The following is a 10,692-nucleotide window of genomic DNA, read 5'->3' on the forward strand; positions in this document are numbered from 1 at the left end:
GAGAACAGATCTACTTGACCACATCTTAAGAAAGAGGAGTTAGTAACTAGAGTTGTTGAAATCACCACCAGGAGAAATTCTGTGTTCTCTGATTTCTCTGGGGGGGGAAAGAAATAATCTTCTTCTAAAATATGTATCAGAAACATGGCAACCTGTGCATGGGTCTTTCATTCGAAAAGAAGCCCGGTTTTTTTCCCCAGAAAGCTACTTCAGAGTGTGGGTAGGGTTTTGAAGCTTTTCCTGGAACAAAATGATGTTCCCTTGTCGTTTAAGGTGAGATGACGCACCTTGACCAGGCCCGAAACGTGGCTTCATGAGGTAACTATCATTGAGTATACCAATCAGAGCAAGAGAAGAGGAGGTCAAAGGGAGGTAGGCCAGGCTCTGAAAACGTAGCGCAGAACTCGCAAGAGGGCTGCATTTGGGACAGGCCCGAGAAAAGGGCTGCAGTTCTCTAAATTTCAGAAGGTGGAGGAAAGAGGCTCCACCCTTCCAACCGGGGTGGCGTGTGCTGCTTGGCCCTCCTCAGCCTTCACAGTGGAGCCCACAGGCTGCCGAGCCAGAAGCTACACAGAGGGGGCATTGGTTAAAGCAAGGCTCACAGTGGTTAGTGGGCCAAGGACAAGATGGAGGTTCTCAGAGAACCTGGTCGGGCAGGAGTGAGACTAGGAAGCACAAGTAAGGGTAGAAGAGATGTTTTGTAAAGATCTGATTCATTCCCAAGACCTTGGTGGGCCTCGTTTTAGGGCAGAAACCTGATTTCCCCTGGTTATCACCTTCTCTGGTGGGGTTAATAACGTTTCTTGTGTTTCTGTCAGTGCTTGGGCACGTCGAAACTTCTCTTGGAGCATTAGTGAGATTGGAGTCTGGCATTAGTCTTGAAGATCCTTAATCTGTGTCCAACTCCCCTGTGGCGTGAAGATGGGTAGGTGGTTAAGAAGAAAGCAACGTGCCATTCATTCACGCAGAAGATAATTTAGTGAGCACTTACTGTGGACCTGGCAGGCCTGCCTCCTGTGCTGGGGGAGCTTAGGGTCTAGTGGAGGACAGACTAAACACATGCGAACAAATAAAGAAGACAATGTCGGATGAGGAGGACTGTGGAGAAAAGGAAACAGATGAGCGGTTAGGGAGAGGCACAGAGCTTCTTTGGGATCCCCAAGGGAGCCCCACGGGACAGAGCTGAGGAGAAAGAACCAGCCAGCCAGACCAGAGCACCGTGCCTGAGGGCGAAGAAGATGAGAGGGGATGGAGAAGCAGGAAGGGTGAGACCCTGGGGGGGGGGGGTACAGATTTCATTCCATAACGGCGCTTGTTGACTCAGAATAAAAAGGAATCCAAATTCCGTTTACAAAGTATTTTGAAGGTTTGCACGTGTGCCCAAGGCTGCGGTCGGCCTTCCAATCATAATTATGTCCGAAAAAAAGACATTCTTGTGTGAGAAAGGACATGGTGTCGGCCATAAGCAAAGCATGAGCTCCTTATGAGTTGGGAAGGTTTTGATGGAAAGAGGGAATCAAAATGGAGCTCAACAGGTGTTGAGATGGAGCACCTACTGTGTGTTGATGCTTCATATGTATTTTTTCACGTTTATTCCTCACGGTAATCCTCCGCAGGTGGGGTGCTGTTATCTCCGTTTTGTAGGTGATGAAACTGAAGGCAGAGAAAACTAAAGATAGTTATTGACAAAATTTTAACTCGAACCAGTTTAGCGTGCTGGAAGACAAACCCTAGCAATCATGACCCACTAACTAAAAATATTATAGGCTTTAGAATAGCCCTATGATATAGCTTCACCCCCTGTGGATGTGCTGAAATGTCAAAACAAAAGGGTCTGTGTTTGTTTTTAGGGACATGGAGCAGCAAGAGGACTTAGGGAGCTTGTGGCCTATTATGAAGCCGGTCTTTGGGAGAACATCGGCTCAGCTAGAGGAGGCAGTGGCAAAAAAAAAACAGACCTAGTCCCTGGAGAAGGAGAGGAGAATTAACGGAGGAAGTAGGGGCGAGGTATGACCTTGCAGGGTTGAGGAGGACACCAGGGGCAGAGAGACCCTGAAGACGTTGTAGGTAGAACACATCATATCACTAGTGTTACTTCCTGGAGGCAAGCAGAAATGCCACGGAAGGAGGCAAACCAGAGCCACGAAACACCCAACATTGTCCTCTTTGGCCTTGGGATCTCTAACCGACCCTACTGAAAAGTTGCTTCTGTACCTTTCAGAAGTTTGCCTCAGGGGTCCTCTCCTTAGGGTATCTTTTGAGGCATGGCCCTGGGGGGAGACAGGTCAACTTTTAGGTGACCTTTTTTCAACTGAGGCCATCTCCCACTAAAAGTTTGCTTCTCCCCTGGCTTCAGCCGGCCTGGCATTTCTGACAGACGTGTAAACAGATGCAGGCATTGTTGCTAATGACAGGTGATTATAAGAGGCATGGGGGCCAAGGTAATTAAACCACAACTTGACAGGAACATTTGGCAATGCAATATTTCAGCATTAGAAATTTCTTTGCAGCATGCTTTCCCCCCTTGGTTTGGTGAAGATAATTCATTTTTATTCTTGAGAGTGTGGTGCTTTGAGATCTGAAAGTGTCCTGTGTCAACTCCTGGTTCATTGTAGGGCTCCAGAAAACGGTTACCGGTGGAGTGTGTGGGGATCTAGTCGGTGTCTCAGACTCTCCACGGTCTACTCCAGAGCAGGAGTGGGAATAGGGTCTGTGGCCGAGTGCAGGGATTGTATCTGACACGTTATTATGTCCGATTTGATAGTGAGAATGCCCTGGAGAGAAACACGCATTCTTTTTATGCCACTGTAATTTCAGCTTCTCTCCCTGTTACCTGGGTTTGCCTGCTCTTGCTCCCATGGATCGATCAAAACATGGCTGACTCCATTCTCTTGGCCCCCAAAATTCCTACAGTGAGAAGTAGGGGGAAAAAATCTCAAGTCACCAGTAACCTCTTGTTACAAAGAACCATAGTAGAAACAATCACCAAGGTCATGGAATTTGTTTGTTCATTAGATTTAAATGTAATTAAAACACACTGCGTTCTCTTTGCTGTCAGGATGATTAGGAATGCCTGTTTCGACACTTAGAGACTACTTCCTGCTCACTGCCATTGGTGGCTAGCTTATGATTCTGTGTTTGAGGGAATCCTGTCTCCTGTTGGATAAATAGCAGACCTTCATGTGGACTTCACATTTATAGTTGTGACTGTCGGGCGAGCTAGACGACTAGCTTATTTATAGTAACTGTGGTAGCCCGCTTTCTCCGCATACAGTGACGGCTACCGTGGACTATTTATCACCGTCCTGGCACTTGTCTGAAATGGAAGCTTCTCCCAAGCAGCTTAGTTCATTCCTTTGCCGCAAAACCAGCTTCTGAATACTCTTGGTTGAGGGTATACCTGGCTGTTGGAGGAGATCAGTGAAGCAGACCAGTCAGAGAAGGCCAGCGACCGGCAGGACGCTGGTTTCTCTCCCTCAACCCATTTTGATTTTCTCCAGGGAGGGGTGTAGAAGGAGAGGAATTTGTGAATACCGTTTGGTTGATGCCAGAGGAGTGCTGAGCGATTGTGAGTCTTTGTGGGGTTGCCCCCCTCCCGCGTGGAAAGCTCCTGGCCAAGCTCTTACATTCTCATTCTGCTTCAGGCCGCGGTCTGTGTGGAAGCAGAGGCTTTTTTAAAGCTTTGTCAGATAGGTTAAAAGGTGTCCCTCCCTCGGTGTATTGAAAGAGAGAGAGATTAAACTCCCTAAGCCTGCCATGTTCCCTCTAAAATATCAAGTCAGGATGATTTTTAAATCCAAAGTTTCCAGGCTTCAGGGCTGTGACCTTTAGTGCAAGCAGCCTTGGAGCTGGGGAGGAGGGATCAGCGCAAAACACCATTGGCCCACAGGCTGGTGGCCTCAGGAAACCTGCTGCAGCCAATGTGAATTGTTGCCTTTCTCTGCCTTCTGGGCCACAAAGCACTAACCCCAAATAAATACCCAGCCTGACTCGTAGGCCTCTGGAGTCACCGCGGAGGCCCGGGTGGCAAACCTTTCTTCAGCAGGCCTGCTAACCGCGCAGCCTCAGCCAGCTCTCCGGGTTACTGAGATCCGAAAGGCAGGGTCTCTGCCCTCGGGAGACTTAAAATCACATGACTACCATTGCGAATAAGAACCCTTAATTGAACTTCTAATAAGCACTCAGGTGCTTTTCATATATTATTTACTCAGTTAATCCTGAATAATTATGGAACCAGCTAGTCCTTAGCGAGGGCTGCTCTGTGCCAGGTACTTTTTCAGCGCTTAAATGTGAATCAACTCAACTATCACAGTGGGATGATGATGATGATGATGATGATGATGATGATGATTATTATCACCACGCCTAGTTTTAACAGGAGAAAACCAAGGCAAAAAGATGTTAAGGAACTTTCCCAAGGATACAGGGGCCCGGAGGCAGAGGAAATGGGATTCCAGAGCAGGAAGTCAGGTCCCCAAGGCCAAGCCCTCTGTGTCCCGTCCCCCGTCCTTGAGACCTGTGTTAGGATCGCCTTGTGGGCATGTGAAGCCCAGACTGTAGGTCTTCCTTGGGCGGGGCCGGACAGTTTGCATTCGCATTTCTGACAGGTTCTCGGGGGTACTGATGCCCACAGCACTACGTCCAGCAGAAGCGAGCAGTGGAAACCAGTCACCCTAAAGCAAAGAAAAATGAGATGTCCTATTATTAATATAAACAGAGTGCTATGAGAATATCAGTGGCCATAATAATGATAATTTTATTCTTGTCATTATTGCGGTATTAGAAGCATATAGTGGTATATAAGCATGTTGAATGCTTACGCTGTCCTGGGCACTGTTTTATAACCAGGTAACCATCATAACTGGTACTATGGGTTATCTCATTTCATCTTTACAACAGCCCTGTGAGGTAAACACGACTGTTCACCTCATCTGATGGCTGAGGAAACAGAGGCACAGTTTATAAACTTGCTGAAGTGCCAGAATGAGGATTCACTCTACCCCAGTGTCATTCCAGAGCCCATGCTCTTAACCACAAGGACAGCAGCAGACCACTAAGGGGATTCGGAGCCACATCCACAGAGCTGGCAGTGTATGGGCTGGCCCTGAAGGAGGAGGGAGCAGGGGGAAAAGCTTCCCTAAGGGAAGGGAAATGTGCAAGGGCCCTGGGCACAGAAGGGCAAAGTGTGGTTGGGTGAAGAGCATGGAGACTTCCATGTTAGATGCATGGGAAGAAATGAGGGATGGTACAGCTGGAAAAGTAGGTTGAAGGCCTTGAAAATGAGTCGATGGTGCTCAAGAGTGGGCTTCCTGCTTTTGAGCACCTGTCGGGGGACATACTCTTGCTCAGAACTCACCGAGAGACTTCCGGATGCAACGATGGAGTCATTCTTTGTTAATGGTGCCTTCTCTTCTCTGCATTTCATAGTTTGAGAGTGCCGAATCCGCCGTTCAGAGGAGAGTTTGATTTCTGAGGTTAGCGACCCTGTGACAGTGACTCAGGCCCTGCCAGGGGAGAAGTGAGTTTGGTACACAAGCCACATCCGAAACAAATGGGGGACATGTGTGCTCGTGGGTGCGTGTGTCTGTGGGTAAATCCATGTACCACACTTAGAAAACGCCTGCCGTGGCACTGGTGCGATGGTATCATCGGAGCTGCCAACTTGTTTTATTTCTGATATTGCCTGGCAGCCCCTGAAGGAGGGAAAGTATGAATTTTTATCTCCCATTTACCAGACTTTCATTATATTGTGCTTACAGACACAGTGTCAGCACATAAAATGTTAAACATCACTGGTCTGAAAGAGGCCCCCATTGTCTTACCTCTGGTGCTGGGGGAGTCTTGCTAGCCTTGCTGTAGTGGTTCTGTCAGTGTAATATGACATGAAGCATTTCTCGGTAATGACAGACATTGAATATGAGTGACAGGAACTCTGACCGCGAGGAATGGGTTCAATTACCAGAGACGGGGGGTTACCTGAGATAAAACCAAAGGGCCCAATTGTGCTCCGTTTTGACCCCTTGACTCCCAGATCCAGAGCAGCGAAGACAAATGGCTGATTAACCAGCCCCTAACCCTCTTTCTGTGGTGATAAACTTGTTTGGATTTCCCTGTCCAGAAAAAAAAAAAACAAACCAACAGTCTACGGGTGGCATGTTTCTAAGGGAAATATGATCAGAAACCGGTAAGGCCGGTGCTAGTCATTTTTGTCTCTTGCAAGCACAAAACCAAAAACTGTCATTCTATCTTGGAGTGGATCTAGGACACAGGGTCCAGAAATCAATACAAGATCAATGATTGCTCTCTTAACCGCTCCCCCCCCCCCCGCCCACCTTTCTTCTGCAGTTGGAGCCACACTGCTCCGGTTCACCTGTAGCCAACCTGACGCCAGTGTCAGTGAGAGATCCTGCCATCTAAAGCGCTCCTTTTTTTCTTTCCTCCTGCAGGCTGCTCTGCTCAGCATCGAGTGCAGCTCTCTGCTTGTTTATAGCCCACTGCTTATAGCCCCCAGATAGAGTTCTAGCAAGCAGCCCAATTAAACTGTCGCGGGCCGCCCTCACTTGACTAGCTCTGCAGAGTCATTTAGCCAACAGACATTCCTGACTATTAAAGCTAGTAGCAGCATGTCTCCAGAGCTGGAGATAAAATGAATGAAATTTGTTATTCTGGGCTGATACTTGATCCCAGCTGTTGAACTGATGCTCTTGCACCTGAAGTTTTTCTTTATGGTAATTGCTGTCTGTGTTATTATTTCATGTACTAAATTGGAGAAAATTGCAACAGGTATTAAATTCTTTGAGCTAATTCGCGGGAGTTCTATTGTGCATTCTTCCAAGGCAGATTCCAACTTCTGTTCAAGGCCAGGAAGACAGATTTTGCTAGCCAGATGCACAGGCTTGTGTTTCGTTATTATCAGAGACATTCCAGTTTTGGGTCTGGTCAGGCATTTATCAGCTTTACCTGAAATCTGCTTTGAAATCTACTTTTGGTACTAATTCAGGCAGCATGTGTTGGGACTGGCCCTGGGGAATTCCATGACGATGACCAAGGCTGACAGTGATCAGTCTGGTTGATCCATGACACATCCTTGGTGGAATCATTAAGTCTCTTGCATTGTGTAGGCTTAGGGAAACGAGCCCTGTGAAATAAGACTTTGCACAGGGGCCCTTTGGAATCCACCACTCGACGTAGTTCTCGAACGCCTCACGTAGTTCCCGCTTCAGTGAGAGCCCACTTAAAGAAGGGTGTCACAGGTTTGGAGCCTCTCAGCCCTATTACTGGTTCTCACTGCTGGTTACTGTTCACTGTCTCCCCATTTCTGTTAACCACTTTGACCAGGTCTCATCCCAGAGTTTGGGGAGATCATCTGTAGACTTTCCATAATAGCACATGAACCATATTCAGAGTTGGGTGCAGTCTCAGGGGCCTCTTTCTAGGAGTAGATACAGCATAGGAAACCATGTCTTTTACAAGCATTCACTTGTCCGCTCAGCTCTCGTCAGCGCTGATGGTGAAGGCTTACGGCAGGATCCAGAATGAGAATTCAGATCTGGCCAGCAGTGGAAGCACTATGTTTGCGTTCAAGTCCATGCTCTGGGGGAAAGTCGCCCCCTGATGTTGTCACTTTCATTTCTATCTGAAGACCACAGGGGGCAGACATAGCAGAGCTCTTTCAGTTTCAGGGGCATACTCATACCATTAGAATCCAAAGGCTTTGTCCCTGTCCCCATTAGGAAGCAGTAGACAGGCTCTACTCCGTATTTTGATTAGAGGCAAATGTGAGAAGCTCGAACTTCCAAGTAAAAGAAAATAGATGTAGGGCTGTGTGCTATGGTGACTTCATCATTTAACCAACTCCCATACCCAGACAGTCTACAGACCAGTTTGTAGTCCCCTGATATGAGGACCTGGAAGCCTATAAAGAATCATCTGAAAGTCCTACTCAGGTGCTTTCTTTGCCAACATGGACATCTGTCCTTTGAATGCCAAAAGCTAGTATAGGACTGTCTGTGGTGGACGATTCACATTGCAAGTTGAAGCCCATCGAGTTTGTGAGATCTCAAACATACTGCACGTATGGTGGCCCACATTATTTTCAGTATTCATAAGCTTTGTTTAAGCTGCTTTGAAAATTGAATTTGAAAACCGAAATTGAATTACTTTAATTTACAGCAAAGTTCAAAATGAGAAATAATGTCTCTTCTCTGCCCACTGAGAAAATGAAAGAAGTATTAGTCTTTATATATGAAATGCATAGGATATGTATAGAGTATCAAGTATAGAATATGTTTTTAAATCCTGGGAGATTTATTTTCGTACCCTCAAATCGAGTAAGAAAAACTGGCGTTTTCTTCAAAACTAAACCAAGACTAACCTGTGTTGCATTTTTAAAAAAAAAAGATTTTATTTATTTATTGGAGCAACAGAGAGAGAGAGAGCATGACGGAGTGAGGGGGGAGGGAGAGGGAGAAGCAGACTCCCTGCTGAGCAGGGAGCCCGACTTGGAACTCAGTCCCAGGACCCTGAGATCATGACCTGAGCTGAAGTCAAATGCTTAACCGACTGAGCCACCCAGGCTTCCCTGTGTTGCATTTTTTTAAATAACGAAATGCATGACAGTTTTAGGTATTTTTAAGCAATATATTCACAAGCCTACCCTGACTTACTCCCAGAGGCCCTTCAAATGCACATTCATTCTTGTTATGGGTATTTGAAAATCTGAATGATACCACAGTGACACAGGTAAACCTTGTTACCTAATCACTGCTTGTGCGCATTTCAGATCCAGAACTAATTCTTTCTCCATATTTCTGCCTCTGTATCTTCTAGCATGAGCAGTAAGCGCTCTTCTCCAAATCTTGCCTGGACTTAGTGTTTTATATATTTTGAGTTACTATTGGGTCTTAGATTGTTTGACTTCGTTTGATGTGGATTGCATGGGGAATATGGTGGTGACCTCAGCAAGTGAGCCTATGTGAGAGCCTGTCTGGTAGTCAGTTATTCTAGGGGTATATATAAAAGAAGAGTCCAAATTTGGAAGATCTCTGGGATGGGGGCAGCGGAGAGGATGCCAGAGATTTGGGCTTTCAAAAGGCAAAATCAGAGGAAAACAAAGATCCTTCTCTGTGGTACTCGGAATTCATACACCAATGGCCAGGACAGTATAGTAAAAAGATTCTTAAAATGACAGATATTTGGGGCTCCTGGGTGGCTCGATCAGTTAAGTGTCTGCCTTTGGCTCAGGTCATGATCCCAGGGTCCTGGGATTGAGTCCTGCATAGGGCTCCCTGCTCAGCAAGGAGTCTGCTCCTCCCTCTACCCTCCCCCTGCTCGTGATCTCTCTCTCTCTCTCTCTCTCTCTCTCTCTCTCTCTCACATACACACATGCTCACACACTCTCTCTCTCAAATAAATGAAATCTTAAAAAAAAAAAGATGACAGATATTTGGATGAGGTGAGGGTAATGCGTAAAAAGGAAGGACTCTTAAAAGTTTAGCCTGCAAATCCAGAAATAATGCCTTTTATATGCTCCCGTTTAGAGTCAGACCTTGCATTAAGTGTCTCGCATCTACTGTAACCTTCCATCTCCTTCTCCGTAATTCACAGAGGTAGAGTATATCCTTACCTTCCCAGGGAGGAAACTGGCCTTCCCAAAGCTAAAGTGATGGTTGCCACTGAATATTTTGTAAGTAGTTATAGGAGGTGGGACTCGAACCTGGGACTGTTGCTTCTAAAGCCACGGTACCAGTTTTGGATTTATGTCTCTGTGAGATCAGTGGCTCTTACCTTGGAAAGTAGAGCTTTCAGCAAGGAACTTCAAGCAGATTGCTAAAATTCCTCAGTTGTTCCTGATAATCCTGCCAACTCATTGCTAGGCTTTTGATCACTGCTGTGAAAACTAAACCCTGCCAGGATATAAAACAAAGTATATTTCTTAAAATTTAAACTTTAAACCAGTTTTCATAAGGATGAATTACTTAGAATTGGTTGAGTTCCCCGGCACATGGGTCATGGTAGGTCTTCGTCAAGACCAAGGGCTGGCAAGCTTTTTCTGGAAAGGGGCAGACAGTAAATATTTTAGGCCCTGTGGGCCACACAATCTCTGTCACAACTGCTCTGCTCTTATAGGGCGAAAGCTGCCATAGACGATATGTAAATGAGTAGGTGTAGCCGTGTTCCAATAAAACTTTATTTACTAAAGCAGGTGGCAGGATTTGGCTCATGGGCCATAGTTTGCCAAACCCCTCCCCCCCCGTCCACACCTTGTGTAAGAGTTATGTTTAAGGGAACCAGAACACAACAAATGTTTTCTTTTCATTTATTAGTTGTTTCTGTAGATTGCTGGTGAGAAAGATGTCTTCTCAGCATAATTTGAAACCCTTTTCATTGGCTTGGATTTTAAAGTTGTTTTTTTTTTCTTCATCTCTTGTTTTAGCACATGTTAAATGTGTCCATGTTCTTTCCATTATATATCTTGGTTGCCTTCCCAGACTTCAAATTGCAGTGAATTTATCCCCAAAGGATGTTTGGTATCAATTCTCAAGATGCAATTTGAATGTAGTCTGTTTCTATAATGGAAAAAGGATTCCCAATCTTCATTATTTAAGTGCCACAGAAAATAACGAATCATTGAAGTAGCTGTTACTCAGCACTGCTCAGGTGTACTGTACCCTTTGCTGTCTTGTCTTACAG

The 10,692-nt window shown here is 45.9% G+C and overlaps 1 protein-coding gene across 4 annotated transcripts in view; it reads left to right on the forward strand.

Annotated features, from left to right (window-relative positions):
- FTO (FTO alpha-ketoglutarate dependent dioxygenase) overlaps positions 1 to 10,692 on the forward strand; it is a 369,186-nt gene that overhangs the window by 231,863 nt on the left and 126,631 nt on the right. The gene's annotated exons all lie outside the window — the stretch shown is intronic.

Source organism: Ursus americanus, chromosome 21 (genome assembly GCF_024610735.1).
Source record: "Ursus americanus isolate L20-20 chromosome 21, mUrsAme1.1.p, whole genome shotgun sequence".
In the NCBI taxonomy this organism is placed as follows: Eukaryota; Metazoa; Chordata; class Mammalia; order Carnivora; family Ursidae; genus Ursus; species Ursus americanus.